General features: G+C 49.3%; 1 long non-coding RNA gene across 2 annotated transcripts in view; it reads left to right on the top strand.

Moving 5' to 3' along the window:
* The window catches only part of LOC112927744 (uncharacterized), a 75,608-nt gene that overhangs the window by 35,990 nt on the left and 21,518 nt on the right, over window positions 1-18,100 (top strand). Inside the window, exons 2-5 of one of the 2 annotated variants that reach the window (XR_012003254.1) lie at window positions 5,215-6,236; window positions 8,717-8,992; window positions 10,679-10,869; window positions 10,986-11,072. This is a non-coding gene — a long non-coding RNA (uncharacterized lncRNA). The remainder of the gene's footprint in view (window positions 1-5,214; window positions 6,237-8,716; window positions 8,993-10,678; window positions 10,870-10,985; window positions 11,073-18,100) is intronic. The other variant, XR_012003255.1, reaches the window with a different exon arrangement.

The following is an 18,100-nucleotide window of genomic DNA, read 5'->3' as shown; positions in this document are numbered from 1 at the left end:
CCTGCCTCCCATCTGCCATCCAAAACGGGGAGCGGGAGAGTGACTTCACACTGTTACTTTCAGAGTTGTGCTGTGGCCCACGGTGATTTTTTTCAAGGGAGGCAGCCACAGACTCGCTCGCTCTTTCTCTTTCTTCCTTGCTCTGGATGATTCTATGAAAACCACATTAGAAAGTGTGTGCGCCAAGCCATCCCGTTCATCAAAGGGAGAAGGTCATAAATAGTATTCATCCCGAGAATATCAGGGGCACTACGGGCGTTCGGGGAGGGGGGCATGAGCACCAGGGTCCCCTTAATTTACGTGATCTCCATTTCATCCCCCAAACTGCATCTGTGCCTGACAACTGGGACACAAAACCGTTTCCTCTAGCAGAAGATCCTTACTTTCTGCAGCAGTGTGCAATACACGATCGGGGCCCATGGCATGGGATTGTGTCATTTTCTGAACAACCCAGTTTTGTTTGGCGGCAAGTGGGGGGGGGCGGTACCTATTTTAGGCTGCTTGGTGCTTACTCCATTCTGCAAATCGTTCCCATTCCCATGGGCCGGCGATGGGTATGAGCCCGAGCCCTGTCCGACCTGCCTGCCCTCCTGGAAACCTTTCCTTGCCAGAGCCCTGTGAGCCTGGCTCCTGTGCCTGCACACGCTCGTGCATTTTCAGGGAGATCCCTTGAATGTGCTCCTCCCACACTCAGGCCTGCCGTCCCCAAAACCAAGGGAGGCTGGTGCAACCCCAGCCCAGCCCCGGATGCCACCCCGCCCCTCCCCGCCATGCCTGCCGCAGCTCAAAGGGACAAACCGCTGTGGCGGCCGGTTGCTGAGGACCGGCCTTTCTCGCCTGCAGTGCCCTGCGGAGAACTGCTGCCCCGTGTTACGGAATAGGGATGCTGAGGTCCTCATCGATTTGGGCAGGATACAAAGAAAGTGCAAGTCAGAGATCCCCGTCCGGGCTTGAAACATTCACTGCGCCCCGAGAAGCTATAAATGGAGCAGCGGGAAGTGGTTCTCCATCTACCTGGGAACCGGCCCCCTGATGGGCTCACCCATTAGACACCTGCTCCTTCGGGCCGGTCCTCTGGGCACGCCCCCTGCGCCCGGCCCCGCCCCCTGCGCTCGGCCCCGCCCCCTGCGCTCGGCCCCGCCCCTGCGCCTGGCCCCGCCCCCGCCCCCGGCCACGCCCCCTCCCGGTGCCCTGGCCACACCCCCTGTGTCACGTCCTCCCTGACGTCACCTCGGCTCTGCACCGCCGTGCCCGCCCCGACCCCTGGTCGCTGGATGCTCCCGCAGCTCCCAGAGCGCGCGGGGCCTGGCGGCCGAGCCGGGCGTCCTTATCACACGCGTTTTAGGTGGCGAGGCCCAGACTGATTCCCGCCGCCGAGGACGGCCGGAGGGTCAGGTGCACGCCGCTTTGGGAGCCTCAGCCTCTGCAGAGCGAGCTGGGGTGGGACGGGGGGTATTCGGGAAAGTGCAGACTGGAGGAGCTTGGGGATGTTTAGCGTTTCGAAGGGACGGCGAGCCCTGTCGTCACGAGGGTGACAATGTTGGGGAGACTACGGGCGCCCCTCCTCGGGGACAAGGCAGGTGCCACCGTCTCGCAGGGCGGCCTGATTTGGAGGGGATGGGGCGGGGGGCGGGGGAGAGACGGGGCCGCGCCCGACGCGGGGCCCGCAGGGTCTCCAGCTGTCCCTCCTGCCTCCTCCGGTCGCCGTCCAGCCCTGCCCCCTGTCTGTCCACTTGCTGGCTTGTCTTCCACCGTCCCTTCTCCGCCCCCTCACCTAGTGCTGGACCTCCTCCGTCGACACCCCTATTGACACCCAGGGACTTTATTTCCAACTCTACAATCATGACCCTGAAACCTTTGTACCTCGCTCACACGTCTCTGTTGGACCCTGGCCCTGCAGCTGGAGAGCGTGCAGGGGGCTCGGCCTGCGCGGCCAGGCGCCTCCACCTCCACCTCCACGGCCCCAACCAGCGAAGCCTCCACATCCTCGCTCCGCAGCCCGCTGCTTCCCCGTGCCCCCCACCCTTATTTGGCAGCACCCTCCTAATGAGCCCAACTAGAAACCTGGCGCCCTGGCTACGCGCACCCCTTGGGTTTGTTGGGTGCTCTCCCTGTCCTGACGGCCTCTGTTGCTGGGGTTGAGGACTGCATCATTCCTGCCACCTGACTGCGAAACAACCTCCTGGGCTTCCTACCTCTGGGTTGCTCCTCACCCTCCAATCTGACTTCCGTCTGCCTCCAAAATGATTTTTCGTAAAGGAAGCTTGTGTTTTCCAGGCTCCTCCTGTGTGCAGGTTCTTGCTCACCCAGGCCCTCTTTTAGGACCTGCACCCCATGCCCGAGAGACAGTGCTCAGGCTTTGCAAGTCGGAATGCCTTTCCTCTCTGCTTGGTAAAATACACTTCAAAGACTTCTTTTAATATCTGTGCTATGGGGGATCCCGGGATGGGCCCAGCGGTTTAGTAGCTGCCTTTGGCCGGGGGCATGGTCCTGGAGTCCCGGGATCGAGTCCCACATTGGGCTGCCTGCATGGAGCCTGCTTTTCTCTCTGCCTCTCTCTCTCTCCCTCTCTCTCTCTCTCTCTCTCTCTTTCTCTCTCTGTGTGTCTCTTATGAATAAATAAATAAAATCTTAAAAAATAAATCTATGCTATGGTCTATGTGGTATGTGCCGTGCGGTATACGTCACACGGCGTGCTATATAGTCTGCACTACGTGGCATACGTTACACTATGTGGCAGGTGCCTTACGCTGTATGCAATACAGAATATGAAACTGGAGCTTGTGAATCAGAGTAAAAGGCTCATTGCAAGTCATCACTTCTGTGTCCAACTCTGGATGCCCTGCCTTTTCCCAGGTGCAGCGGAGTGTGACTCAAGGGGCATGGGGTGGGTGCTGAACCCTGGGATTCTACTGAGCGACCGAAGCCGCAAACGAGATGCCGGTGGCCGTGGGGGATGGTTTGGGGAGCCTCCGTGTGACTGGGATATAGCCCCTGTCCAGACCCTTCCTCTTGCCAGGGAGATGGCGTGTGCTCAGGGTCGCCGTCATCGAGAGCAGCCTGTGTGCTTATTAGCTGTAATGCTACACTTAGTATTATTACTTTGTTATTTTCAAAGCATTTCTTCATTTTCTTATTGGGGGCAGTGGACCTTATCCCCATCACATGAGTGAGGAGACAGAGATTTGGTGGGGAGGGCTTCTTGGAGGCAGCAGTTAAATGCCTCATTCCTTCTGCCTGGGGCCGTCTGCAGGGAGACCTGCGTCCCCTCTTCCTGCCTCTCCTCCTTGATGCTCCTTCCTCTGGTGCTCCTTGCTCCTTTCCCATTCTCTGGCTGCTCTGAGGCCTTTCCTTTTGCCTCTCCCACACTATCCCTCCTCTGAAGAGCACCAGGTGCCAGGTGGTGAGGATGGACAAGCCAACAAAGGTGGGTGGGCTGGTAGGAGGGACCCCACCCCAGGAGCTCCTCTGGGCATTAGTGACTTGTCCACCTACATGCACGGGACCAGCCTCACCCCAACTCATCATGTCTCCTATGGAATGCTGATTTTAGGTGTGTTTTCTGCATCTTGACCAAAATACTGGGTAAGGGGAGGGAGGAAGAAGGGGAAGAAGAGAGGGGGGAGAGGGGTGGGAGAGAAGGAAGAGAGAGACAGGGAGGAGTGGAGAGGGGAGAGGGAGGGAGAGAGTGGGGAGGGGGAGAGGAGATGGGAGGAAGGTGTGTCAGGCTGCCCAGTCACCCTGGAGAAGCTGCAGCCCCAGGGGAGGGAAGGGGAGGCAGGGGAGGGAGACCAGGGCAGGACGGGTGAGGGGCAGGTGGAGGGACGTTGGGCAGACCCATGTCACACAGCTCTTTGCTCAGCTGTGAGCCTTGCCTCATCGTGCCTTTTCTTCAATATCCCCTCCTCAGACGAACCTCCTGCACTTTCTCACATCATACAGCCCCACCCTCCTCATTCCTTGTTTTATGAAACTTCTCTGGTCTTGAAGCACTCTCTGCCACCGTGTGCCTGTTGACATGGTCATTCCAGGCTCTCCCAGGTGAACGCCGTGTCTGCCACTGCCTCCCGGGGCCCGGGCACGGAGTCTCGTGATGTTGATGCAGTCACGCAGTGGGCAGAGCTCCCATCCGGGGGTGCTGTGCGGGGCATGTGCAGTAGAGCCCTGAGCGCAGTGCCTCAGGCCGCAGCACTGGGGAGGCCGCGTCCCACCTGGATCCCCCTGAAGGGCGGCGGCTGCGTGAAGGTCAGAAAGGACAAGAAATACAGGGAAAGTCCAGCGTGGACCAGGTCCAGTGAGGAGTAGCCTTGCGCTCTCAAGGCCGTGGGAATCTGGGCTGGCATCCGTGGGTCTTCAATTCTTCTGTTACATCACAAGCACCATTACAATTAGAAATATAATTATGTGGAAAGGAATCCCCTGGGGTTCCTAAACAACCTTCTTTTTCACCAAATAAAGACATGCATTTTGCATTAATATTAAGGAATAAATAATAAATTATAAACAGACCAGAAATTGTAACACGGTGGTGTGATGTCTGTAGATTTTTACGGTCTCTGGAGTCTGCCCCTCTAGAAAGAATACATTCTTTCTGGTGGTTAAAAATATTCACAATCCTTTGTTAATCCAGTTCACCATGCCCGTATAGGAGGAACGTTGGAACAGAAAGTGTATTTAGAATTCTATGGGCCCCATTCTTCCAGTGCATTTCAATTAGAGACACCATTTGTCTTGTGTGTTTTATCTCCTGGAACATTCTCCCGTGTGCTGTTGGAAGATAACACCATTTTCAGGTCTCTCAAGTTGCTGGGTTTTACTCTGCGTCTGCTAACACCCGTAGGTGTATGTAATCTCACTGTAGCAGGATGTTGTCATGTCTTGTTGACTAATTAGCCCCTCACTCCAAATCCCAGCAGCTAAGAGTTCAAGTGTTAAATGGGGGGACAGTGAATCCAAATGGGAGGGGACAGGGACAGTGTTCAGGAACAGGCTGGGAACTCTGTGGCTGTATTTTCCCCTCGGTCATGCCAGGTGCTGCCTGGTTACAGACCCTAATGGGCTCCACCCTGAGCCACAGACATTGTCCAAATACAAGATTAGCAACTAGAGCCTGTGTGATAAAGGACAGCAAAGTCTTTTAGGTTGGTGCTCCAGGAGGGGAGTCCAGGATGCTGTAACATAACATAACATAGATATCTTTGTTTATTCACACAGGAAATGTTGATCAACTACAATGTGCCAGATTCTGGGAAGATCACTGGGGCCATGACGATTCATGAGACAGTCTTCTTGCCCTGAAAGTACACAATCTGGAGACAGAGAAAAAGACAAGTAGACAATTATATGATGCAATGGTGAGGACTGGGAGAGAGGCCTTCTCAGGAGCCCTGAGGACTGAGAAGGGTTGGAGTCAGGGAGAATGACCTTGAGCTGTGTGAAGGTCAGCTGGAAGACTGAAGAGAATTGAAGTAGGACATTCTAGACGATCATAGAGAGCCACACGGTCCACGGGGCAAGCGTGGGCTTCCATCGAAGGATGTGAGAAACTATTGGAAAGATTCCAGCTGGGAAGCTCCAAGCAGAACCTTGAGGTTGAATTCATACCTTGATGGCTGTGTTCAAGGGTGGACTCAATGGGGGAGAAAAGTGAGATCCAACAAATTGAGGGAACTCTTCCAAAGGAGAAGAGACAATGAAGGTCTGTGATGGTCGATTCTACAGTTATTTAAGGATCACATTAGTGGGCTCAGCTGCAGTGAGGAGGGTTTGGAGTCTCGCTGGGATACCTTGAGCTGATGCTGCTGTTGAACCAGGGAATGTAGAGAAAAGACAGTGTTTGGAGCTGATGCTATGATTTCAATGTGGGTCAATTTTAGATGAGGTACAAGTGCCTGGAGCTCCAGACCTGGGCTGGGATGTAGGCACCGAAATCAGAAACTTTCCAGAGCACTCACAAACCAGGTGGTCAAACCATGAGAATAAAAGCAGCAAGAAGATATCTGGAAAACCCTAGGAATCCTAAATTTAAATCATAAAATTAATACAATAGGAAGAAAGAGATCAGGGAGGCAGACTGGGAGCAAGTGGTCAGAAAGGGAGGAGGAGATGCAAACAAGAGAAATGTCTCGAAAGCTAGCAGGAGAGATTGCCAAGGAGAGAAGTCATTGAAAGTGTCCATCAGACAGGGAGGACCCCATCACTGGGCTTGCAAACCTGAAGTCTCTGGGGAACTTTGGGTGAGTAATGTCTGTGGATTCAAGAGTAGATTGAGGAGCGCCCAGGTAGCAGTTGGTTATGCTTCTGCCTCTTGATTTTCACTCAGGTCATGATCTTGGGGTTGTGGGATTGAGCCCCTGCCTCGGGCTTCATGCTCAGCAGAGTCTGCTTGAGATTCTCTCCCTCTCTCTCTGCCTCTCCCCCTGCTTGGGTGCTCCCTCCCTCTCTCTCTCTCCCTCTCTCTCTCTCTCTCCAATCAATCAATCTAAAAAAAAAAAAAAAAAGAGTAGATCGAAATCTAAACACAGAGGGTAAAATGGAGGTAAAGGGGAGCCTGGAGTTAATCTGGCTCATTTGTAGATGGAGAGACAGAGGTCCAATGAATTTGTTTACCCAACAACACCTGTAGACCAGAAAATCAGGTTTCTGTGTGGGATTAGAGGAAATATGCATAGAGAGAAAGGGGCAGGGTCCTGTGGGGGTCTTGAATCTCAGTCTAGAAATACAGGAATGCAACATAGAGCCATGGAAGGTTCTCGGGCTGAGTGCTGCCATGTTCACAAGAACATTTTGAGAAGATCAATCTGACATAAGTGAATGGAAGGAAGACAAAGGATGGGGAAGCCGGATGTGGGCATTGGGCTGTCCCACACTCTGGGGATGAGTCAGGAGGGAGGACCAGGTAAGGATCATGAGGATGGTGTTCATGACTGATCAGAGGGGAAACGAAATAGAGAAGAAGCCTAGCTACGTGCTCTGCCTTCTTGGCTTGGGCGAAGAGAGATTCATTGGAAGAAATGGGAAGATCTAGAAGGAGTATTGCCTCTTGGCATATAAACTGCCTTTACACAAATGATGATTCTGATTTCTTAGCAAAGAATCCATTTTAGATGGTTCCAGAAGAAGACTGCTATCCACATGTCGCCTGATACATCCCTTTATTTATTTTTTATTTTATTTTTATTTATTTATGATAGTCACAGAGAGAGAGAGAGAGAGGCAGAGACACAGGCAGAGGGAGAAGCAGGCTCCATGCATCGGGAGCCCGATGTGGGATTCGATCCCGGGTCTCCAGGATCGCGCCCTGGGCCAAAGGCAGGTGCCAAACTGCTGCGCCACCCAGGGATCCCATGATACATCCCTTTAAATTTGTGTGTACTCACCTTTCAGTGAACACGGCTGTGCCTTCACTGTAGTCCCTCGGGAAGCCCGGATCCCGTTCTCACTGCTATTCCCCGTGTCCACGCACCCTGGCCGTGGAGCACAACCTCCGGGGGTCTCACCCCCTGTCAGGACCAACAGAGAGCAGCACTGAAGTCTCCTAATCCTAACATTTCATTACTTTTACCAGAGAGACGAGAGCTCGCTCATTAGCACACTATGAAATATTACCCTAAATAAGTAAAATTAAATTATCCTTGCCACAATAGATGAACCTTGCACATGCCACGATTCGCTGTTAATTCTTTTAATTACATATATATATATATATTTTTTTCTTACTTGCTGATTTGTGAAATTCACTAACTCGCAATGGGCTTCCCCGTCCTTAGGGAGACGGGTCTGCTTCTGCTCTAAAACACAAGGTTTGCACACCCTGCTTCCCTTGGCTCCTGGCACACTCTACCTGGGGCACCACGGGGGCTGACTGATGGGCTCTTTTTCTCTCTTCAAGCCTGTAGCAAGCTACCTATTAATTTTCTCCTTTTGAAATTGGCGACTAGGTGATGAGTATTCTCTGGGAAGATGGAAAAAATACCATTTTGCTCTGAAATTGGAAATTCTGGCCCAGTCTAGAATGACTGTAACGTTGCCTTACCTTTCGTGCTGTGGTGTGTGTGTGTGTGTGTGTCCTTAGGAATGCAAATAGCAGGCATTGTGCTGGCTTCCACCTGCTGGACAGTGGAGCCCTCTTGACCGACCACCCACCTGGAAGGACACAGCTGCCATCCCGGCCTCGGGGTGCTCTGGGAGGGAGTCAAGGCCAGACTGTGCCACCGAGTGCCCTGGAGGGTGTGCTGCATTCTGCGAGCATTTTGTAAGCATCGCCTAAAGGATCCTCACAGCATCCCTATGACACAGGCATTGTGAGTTCCCCTTAAGGAGCTGGAACCGCAGAGCGGTTGGATGGACTTCCCAAGTCCATGTCCCTAGCAAAGGACAGGATGTGAACCCGTATTTGCACGTGCTCCCGAATCCTCCGTGGCTCTCATCAGACTGGCCTGGACTGTAGGTTATTATTGAGAAACAAGTGTGCTCAGTAGCCCCAGAAGTAGGATGTGAGAAGAGAGCCATCGAGGAGAAGGCAGGGGGCAGGCATCACCATCAGCGGTGGCATTGAAGAAAGGCTTGCACAGTTAGCTCCTTCCTAACTTTAACCTTTTTCTTTCATTTTTTTTTAAGCAGGAGTTGACTGAAGAATATTGAGAAAGTACGACGACCACAGAAATGTCTTTCAATACTGTGTTTGTGTATTTTGTCTGTTAATATTTTCTTGCAGGCACCGGCGGCCTTCCAGGCTGTGGCTGTCACCACGGGGCCCTCCCCGCCACCCTGCGCTGGCCTTCGGGCTCGCTTCTGAGGGAGAGCACGCAGGACACCTCCTGGTTTCCTCCCGGGCCGGGGTCCCTCTCTCCCTGGGGTGTGTGGCCTGGGAGCCCTGACCTGCCTACAGGGTGTCGGCCGCCCGATGCTCCCTGGCTGGAGGTGCACCTGCAGGTGGAGAAGCCTGAGGAGCTCAGCGAGGGCCCAGCGCCGGCCACCAGCTCTGCAGCAGGTGCGGCTCCCAGCCTTCCGAGGGAAGCAGAGAGGCTGGCCTCATGGGGACGCACCTGGAGGCCAGCTGGGTAGGGGACAAATGAATGTTGATCTCGCCTTAAGCCACTAAGTTTGGGTGGATGGGGACATTCATAGTCACTGGTGATCACATTCTGTCCGAGATCTTTATTCAGTGGATGTTTTATCCAGAAGAAAGTCTCTTTCAGATCAATCTCTTTGGCTTAATTATGAGAATAAGGGGAAGCAATTTATGCGGAGACAACTTTTAAACGTCTAATGTGATCATGAAGCAGACCTGATTGATAGAGGCTTCACTGTGCCCGACTCAGAAGCGTAGGCTTCGCGGAGATGTTCTTACGTTTTCCTGAGGAACGATTTGGGGGCACCGAGCCTGTTGTTAACCCTCTGGTTAACCAACTATCTTTTTAAAAAATCATACCTAGCATCCCCCTGATATTCAGGAAGGAATTTTGATTTTTTCACCCAGTGCCTCCTCATCATTCCAGGGCACACTATTATCTCCCCAAAAGATAGAAGGCGGATATGTTTTCGAAGTGCTTATACACCTGCTGACAACATCAGGCAGTTTGGCTGAGCACGGTGCTCACATCTGCGGCTTTCTCCACCGAAACCCCAGAGCTGCACGTGCAACCCTTCAGCACCTGTTGCAGGGGCGCGTTCTCAGATCAGCCCCCACCTGCTGGTCTCTGGGGAGCTCTGCTCTGAACGGAGGGATGGGTGCTCGTAAGACTTTGCTTCACTCTTCCTTCTAATTAAAAGATTGTCAGAACCTGCCTAGATGTGGAGCTGATAGGAATTTTAAAGGCTCCTCTTTGTATATATATTCAGGTCTTCCCCAAATCCCGGACGTCGTGATGACACACAACATCCCTCACGGCTCCCCGCTTTCCTTGCCCAGGACCTCTGGGCGCATTTTGCCCTTTCTGAGAACACTTCTACCATCAGTTTCCCTCTTTCTTGACCTTCAGGACTCTGCCCCCCGTGCAGAGATGCCGCTTCGACCATGTGATCCAGAGAGTTTCCCCCAGTGTGTCTTTTATGCTTCATTTAACCCGCTTCATTTTTTAAAAGCATTTATCGTTACCTGAAAATATTCTATCTCCCTCCGGGTTGGCTTATTTATTATGACCTTTCTTCTTTTGCTAGAACGAAAGCTCCTCGAGAACAGGACGCTTCCGCGTTATCCACTGAGTTGTTCCCCACAGCCTGACACGTGCCTGGAACACAGCGATTGCCCCATAAATATTTATCAAAGAAACGAATGAAGAAATGAGTGATGAATAATCAAGTTCCTTCACAGAAACTACTAACATTTTTTGACTGTTTTTTTTTAAATTTTTTTTTTTATTTTTATCCCTGATGACCACATCCATCCCCTCTTCTCGGGTTTGGCTCTGGATGCTTTTCCTCCCTGTTGCAGATCCCGCCTGCACTCCCTCCCTTCGCAGCACACCTGCCACAGTTGGCCTTCCACGTGCGTTTGAAATCTCTCCTGCTACATGGTGAAAGTTTTCCTTCCATCCTTCTCCACCCTCTTTCCTTTATTTACCCTGGGGCAGCAAATGACCCCTGGTGGGGGGACGTCACACTGCCAGGCTTAGGAAGTAGCACCCGGGAAGACAGGTGCCCTGCCTCCTGAAGGTTACCTGGAATTTCCCTACAGGGGACAATCTGGGACACGTTTCCGGCAGGCATCCCTCAAAGGCACGAGGACAGTGCCCGGTCTGTTCCGCGGTACACAGTTGTCCCCTGTGTACCCTGGGTTCCTAACTGTGGCTTACACTGTGCAATCAGCTCAGCGGTTGCAGCCAGGGCTCTGATTTCGGAGGCTACCAGCCAGACACATGCTTTGACGTAAGTTCATATTCATTTATCTTCAGTAAAACGATATTGTACACCTATATCTGTGTCATAGATCAGTGTTGGAAAAGAATTTAAAATGGGTTCCTTCTTGTTCTGTCTTCCAATAGGTAATACATTTCAAAATTGAGGCATAACTTACGTGGAGTACCAGGCCACACCTTAGAAACTCAGAGACCTGACTCTGGGATCCGAAGGTGGGCTTAGCAGACGGGTTCAAGGTCCTCAAATCTGTATTCGGTGGTGAGATAACATGTTTTGGTCACTTTGTATTTGAATCAGAACTTACCACTTTTATTTAGTACAGAGAAGCTGTGAGCTACTCTCCGTCTGCTTTTTCAATGTATCCAGGGAACTGGGCTTGATGCTTTGCCAGGGGGTGGGCATGTGGCCTTGGCCTTGGCCTTGGCATCCACGCCTTCCCTCCAGCAGGCCGAAAGCCTTTAGCTGTCCTCCAGAGGAGCCCGCTTCCCATCTTGCCTGGGGGAGAGGGTCGGGAGGGGCCAGAGACAGGCAGACACCAGTGAAGGGAGACGAGGCAAAGAAGAACGGACCCCCGCCACCCCCGCCTCCAGTGCCAGTATGTGTGAGGCGCTACTGCGCATTTCCAACGTGGGACCTCTTTTTATTTGTTCGATCAATAATCAGCACATAGAAATTCAGCAGATACTCCACACCATTTCTTTCTGTCGTTTTGGATGGAATTTCCCTTGTATTTGTAATACTTTGAAAATTACTTAATCTCTCATTAAATCGCTGGAGTGTGCCTTTTTAAATGATGTTTGCATAGGCCATTAATCAGGATGAATAAAAGAGAAGCCCTACGATCTAGGACGTTGCTTTTAGAATTGATGCCTACGCGGCGCCTTACCCTGAATTTACTCAGAATCCTGGAAGGACTTACATAGGCACGAACCCTTGAGGATTGCTTATGCTGGGTTTTAGTTTAAAGAACTCCATAACTAGAGTCGGTTAAAAAAAAAAAAGGCAAAAGCAGGATGTCCCTCAACACCTTTGCACTCTGATTTAGTCTCGAGGCTAACTCATATATTCATCTACCTGCTTATATAATGTTTATATATTTATACCTGGTGCATAATATTAGGCTCCCATCTGTTGTGGTGTGGGAGAGTTTTCGGGCAGAGCAAGAGTCACCATAAATAAAGTTTATAAATATTTACCATTCTGATTAATGCTGCCGACCAGAAGTATATGCTAAGGTGGGCTGGTGCAGAAAGGCCTCCCCCCCTACCCCCCACTGTGTGTGAGGCAAATTTCGGTGTCACATACCTGAACCGGACTTGGTCGCTAAGCTGCCATTTACCCCACTGGGGCCACCAGGAAGGACGCTAACACCCTGAGCAGTCAAATTTACCTGGTGTTGGCAGGGTTTTTTTGTTTTGTTTTGTTTTGTTTTGTTTTGTTTTGTTTTTCCCCTTTTTCCTTGACAAAGTGACCATTTTTTATAAGACGACTCATTCAGCTAGCTGGTCATTTCTGCACCCTAGCTTCCATTTGTGGCCTTTGGAGAGAGCACACTCATCTGTCTTAGAATCTAAACACAGAATCGCAAAATTTGACATTGAGCACAACCTGGAGCCTCGGCCGTTTCCTGTGGCCCCGCTCTGTGGCCTGGAGGACTGTCTCTTCCTCCAGGTGTGTTCGTGTTCTCGGGCGGCTGTAACGAAGCCCTGTTGCTCTAACAACAGAAATGCATTCTCTCGCAGGTCTGGAGGCTGGAAGCCCGAGATCAAGGGGTTGGTAGGGTTGGATCCTTCTGGGGTGTGAGGGACAATCTCTTCCAGCTCTTCTACCCTGGATTCCGATGGCTTGTTGGTGATCTCTGGTGTTGCTTGGTGTTTAGATGCATCGTCCTAACTGCCTTCATCTTCGTGTGGTGTCCTCGTGTGCACATCTGTGTCCATATTTCACCCCCCCCCTTTAAATAAGAATTAGAGCGCCACTCTATGACGTCATTTTAACTAATTACATCTGCCACAACCCTATCTTCAGATAAGTTCCCACACCCAGATACTGGGCGTTAGGAAGTCAACATGTGAATTTTTAGAGAGATTCAATTCAACCCGTAACACCGTCTACTGCCAAAAGCAGCACGTGTGCTCACAATGGTGGGGAAGGTACTACTACCAACAGCCCACACCAAAACCATTACCACCACTGTTGAGGATGTCCACCAATGCCTGTGCCAAAGCTGCCATGTTGGGCATTGCCTCCAAGGGTGGCGTTCTTTTTGCATCAAACCACTGGCACAATGCTATCAGATCTCAGGCATTCAGCCATCCCAAGAGGCTATAGTGAAGCACCTTCCACTTGTGCTTACATGTTAACGCATCCATCTTGCCAAGGAGTCAGGCATGACCCACGGGTCTGGAGTAGGAACAATCACGAAGGCATCCTTTGCCCCTATGTCCCCCATTCCTGCTTTATGTGGAGAGAACACATAGAAGAAAAGGCACACATGGTGTTGGGCCATCAGAGGTCCTTGGAAATTTGGTTAAATTCCTCTCCTTCTTGCCCAAAGTCTTCTATACTCTGAAGCAATAGCACTAGAGTATGTAGAGAGTTGTGGCCTCACACTTCATCTAGGACCGCTGTGCTCCTTGCAACCTTCTCCTTGATCCATCACAGCCCATTATCCAAACGATCTAATTCTGTGGGTTCATCCTTTTCTTCCTTTAGGGGAGTTCACTTCTAGTAACTTTCCTGCAAAGAATTGTACCATCTTGCGGGTGTAGACAGACGTGCCCATGTTATATCATAAGGTCACTTTCAAGCCCAAAGTTTATTTTTCATTCCATAGATATTTTTGGCAGATTATGCCAAACAATCAAGTGACTTCATCAGTGTTCAATAACAATATGTAGTGTTCACCTACTATAACATAAACTCATCATATTTGATAATTAATAGAATATGCCCCAGCATGGTGCCTTGCACAGAATGATTATAAAATGTTTGCCAAATAAAGGAAGAGTTATATGATAAGATGTACGATATATTACAACCTTATCTCCATTCTGCAGCCGAGGACATGGAAGCTCAGAGAGACAAAAGAGCTCTCCCTAGATCACCCAGCAAGGAAATGCCATCTCCGAGAGGTAGGCCGTGTCTGACCCCGAGAGAAACTGCTCTTTTCTCCATCACTTTACTATCCAAGGTCATAACGGGGGCGTTTTTAAACCATAGCCTTTTTGTTATCTTTCCTGGAATCACAAAGCTTGTGGTGTTTTATAAAAATGGAATGAAGTGAGGAGGTGACCACATTGAATAATAAGTCATATTTACATTTTAAGAAAAAGTACCAAAAATGTTACAGTTCTACTTAAAGCTACTGAATTGTCTGCCATCTGAGAACCAGCTGCACGTATAGCAGTGGATTTGGCTCTGGACGCTGTGTGTTAAGAAGATGTGATCAAATTTAAAGTGATTCCGTGGAGGGTGACATGGATATAGTAAGAGTAGTGAGTTCCCTGCCAGTGAATGTGGTCAAGGCCTGGCTGGTTGGTTGTGCAGACAGCTACGTAGTACCTAACTCATCATAAATGTCCAATTTCCCGGGGGGTGGATGGATGAATGAATGGAGCATCTAATAGGTCACCAGAATTCATTGCCTTTAAAGTATCTCTAAACCCTGGGACTCCATTAGTCTATGCTGCTCTGGTGCCATATCTAGCCCTGTACAAAAACACCCTGATTCTTCCTACAGTTTGCGCGCTATGCGAAATATTCGGCTGCTCGCTATGCCATAGATCCATATTCTGACATTCTGAGAGAGGAAATTCTCTCTGAATGCTCAATGCCGATAAGTGTATTGGCTGTCTGGCATGCCATCATTCATGCCATCTGTTCGGGTGGCATCATGCCTAATTGCAAGGTGGCCTGACAGTTTTAAGGGGCCCTGCATGCCAATCACATCTGAGCCTAGCTAGCTAACCTGCAGAACTCGGAACGTAACAAGCTGAGAAAAGTTACCCTGCTGGTCAATCACAATTTCAAATGAAAAGATCATGCTTCATTAAAAATTGCCATCTTTTTTGACCATGGTAGGTGTCTTTCACGTAGCCCCTCCTGAGTTCATTCTCCCATCCGTGACCGCTGCCGTGGGATCTCATGCCGTGGAGAGATCACGGACAAAGACCACGTCTTGTCCAGCCAGAGCCACCGAAGCCTTACAAATGTTCAGAGTGTCTTAAACTCTCATGCTTGGAAACAAATGCTCTGAGCTGCTAGAATTTTACAGCATTGTCTTCCTATAATAAGCAAACATCTGTTACCCTAAAATTCAGTTTATCTTTTGGAAAAGATGCAGTAGGAGGCTGGATACGAGTGAATTTGCTTACCTCCTGGAATTGTTATGGAAAAGACCCAACGTAAGCATTAAAATATGTAGATTGTTCAACTGCTTTCTTGACACTGGAAATCTGGGAATGTGTGTTTAGGTTTAGAGCTGCTGGTTAGAGAGAGAGAGTAGGCTCAGAGATGTTAAAAGACTTATTCAAGATCAAATAGGTAGTTAATGCAGAGCTGGGATCATAACGCTTGACATATTCTCATTTCTCCCCAAACACAGCTGCTATAATGGTAATTGCTATTCTAGTGAAATGGCAATCAGGGTTTTCAAGAAGTCTGGATTGACCATGTTTTTCCTGTTAGTTCACTGTCCCTTTATTGACCTTTCCTTTTTTTTTCTTCTTTTGCATAATCAACCCAACTAGTCATGCACTTAAACATATTTCTTCAATATAATGAGTGCATAAAATTTTTGAAGATTTGAAGTTCATTGTCTTTTAGACATTTAATATGGCCACCCCATTTCTTATTTTCATGAAGTAATGTCTATTGTGAGCCCTGCTCTCCCTGGGTCTGCAGCAGACAGATGCTCTTGCGTCCCTGCGTGTTCCGTAACCTAGTACTGGATGCATTGCGGGAGCACCATAGGTAGGTGTGGAAGGCAAAAAGGCGGCATACCGTCAATGAATTAGATATGAATGGTGTTGGCTCTTAAGACAGAGTCCAAACTTTTGAAAGCAGTATCCCTCACGTATCATTTCTACCCCAGCAGCCGCTATTCGAATAAGTTTGCACGGGCTAAACTTGACAGACATAAGAAACTGTGTGTTGCGATCCTCAAACCCACCTAGCTGGCCTTTTCCCTACCCCTGAATGGGCAGCAATCACAGCCTTCTGGATCATGCTCAGGCATTACAATAAACTCATTTTCAGTTATTAAAACTCCAGGCTGGTCTAGGGCAGCATTTGTATCTCACATCCTAGCCCGTGGTTCAGGTGTGCTCAGGCTCTGCAGCCTTCACTGGGGAAGCAAGGCGCCATGTGCTCTTACTTGTTCACCTCACATTACACCATCTACACCCTCATTACCTTTGCTTTCTGTAAAGGGGGATACAAGGGCAAGGTCCTATGTGCCTAGGGACCTCTGTACAGATTCCTAACTGCTGGCTTGGTCACATTGGGCCACTGTGGGTTTACAGGAGATATAACTGGTTTTCTGTCTTCCTCCCCTCCTAGCCCGATATATCACACAATACATTGTTTCTTGGTATAGATGATCACCCACCTTTGGCCCAGCTGATTTCCTGAGGGTCTCCTCTTGCTAATAGGAAAACCAGCCATTCTTACTCTTGAGAATCTATGTATGTCCTTGCCTCCCAATGGTAAATATAGACTTCTCCCAAGAAAAATGCAGGTATCTACCCACGGAAGTACATCTGCCTGGAATCAAACTGGATCTTTCCAATGTAGTGCATTCGCCTCTGGTGCAAATGCAGACACACGCCTATAGTAATGCAGACCCTCCCAGCAGAAGCATAGACAGCTAACCAGTAGAGCCACATCGACTCCAAAAGTGATGCAGGCACTGCCCCCACCCCTGCATGAAATCCTGGTGCCTCCTGTCAGCCCAGCCTATTCTGCTTTGGAAGAAGACAGGTGTCCCCCTGAGTTTGTTCTCAATTGTGTGGGCAGCTTGGTTATTTCCAAACTGGGCTGGGGAACAGGTTAGCCTTCAGGTTTTTCTCTTGGCAGACATCCCCACTTGCTTTCTGTGGTTCTGAGAAAGGACTTCCTCACTCCCACTGATAAGATGGTGATTCTGGGGGAAATGACCCTGATTTCCTTTCTCTCTCCAGCTCTGACCAGTTTCCAGTCTCCGGTTTTAAGTCCAAAGACAGGCAACAGATGGAGTGTTTGAGAAGAAGGTTGATGACTTCTTAGCAATCATCCTTAGTGAAGGATGAGTCTGGCTGCCATTTTTCGAAAATGAGGGATTGTCACCTTACTTCTCAGTTTAATGGCTCTGACAATACTCAAAAAAAATGGGAATAATCTTGAATATCTGTTACATTTATTTACATCCAACCTTGATCTGAAAATATTCTGAGGTGGTTCTTTATCAAAAAAATGTACAACTTTTCATGCACGGTACACAGTCGGATAACTTTGTGAAATACATAATTCACGTGTTTAGGATTCTCCATGACCAAACGATCCAACGTGCCTTTGGTTATACACGACTTCTGTAGACAAAAGATGTGCAATGATAAAAATTTGTAAAGTTCCTCTGGAAAAAAAATGCAGCATTATCTTGTTGAGATGTATGGGAAAAGAGTGAGTCATGTTCTCAAGGGGCAGCAGAGACCTATCGTCCTCCAGAAAGAAAAAAATGAAGTCAGTGCAGTAGAAGACCTTGTGGGTCTCTCTAACATTCAGCTCCCATAAGTAGCAATGCCATTTTGATAGCTTCCGTTTTCTGATCTGCAAAGAATGGGAATTAAATGTTTCTCAAAGAGTTATTTGAGGTTTGGGCAATGTGTCTTAAATACAATCTCCCGACGGGTGCATAGGAACATTTTTTTAATCTGTGGAAAAGTTATTTATTGAAATCAGATTCTTATCTAAATGAACACACATTTTAAACAATAGACGTTTCTTAACATTTAACTCCTGAAAACCCGGGTACATATCATGTCCCCATATTAGGTGGCTGTGAAAACTGGACTCCAAGACATTTTTGCTAAATAAGTAAGAGCCTTTCTTTAAAGACAAACCATAGCATCATACTCTTCATCTTACATCACAACTGGTGAATACAATCCCTCCGCAAAGCTAAAATGTTCCGCGATTGCTGTCTGGGTCAATTACCATCATTTGGCCAGTCCCTCTACTTCTTGCAGGGAGGCCTTGTCAA

The sequence above is a fragment of the Vulpes vulpes genome, chromosome 8 (assembly GCF_048418805.1).
Source record: "Vulpes vulpes isolate BD-2025 chromosome 8, VulVul3, whole genome shotgun sequence".
Taxonomy (NCBI): Eukaryota; Metazoa; Chordata; class Mammalia; order Carnivora; family Canidae; genus Vulpes; species Vulpes vulpes.
This window is presented reverse-complemented; position numbering and strand designations above follow the sequence as displayed.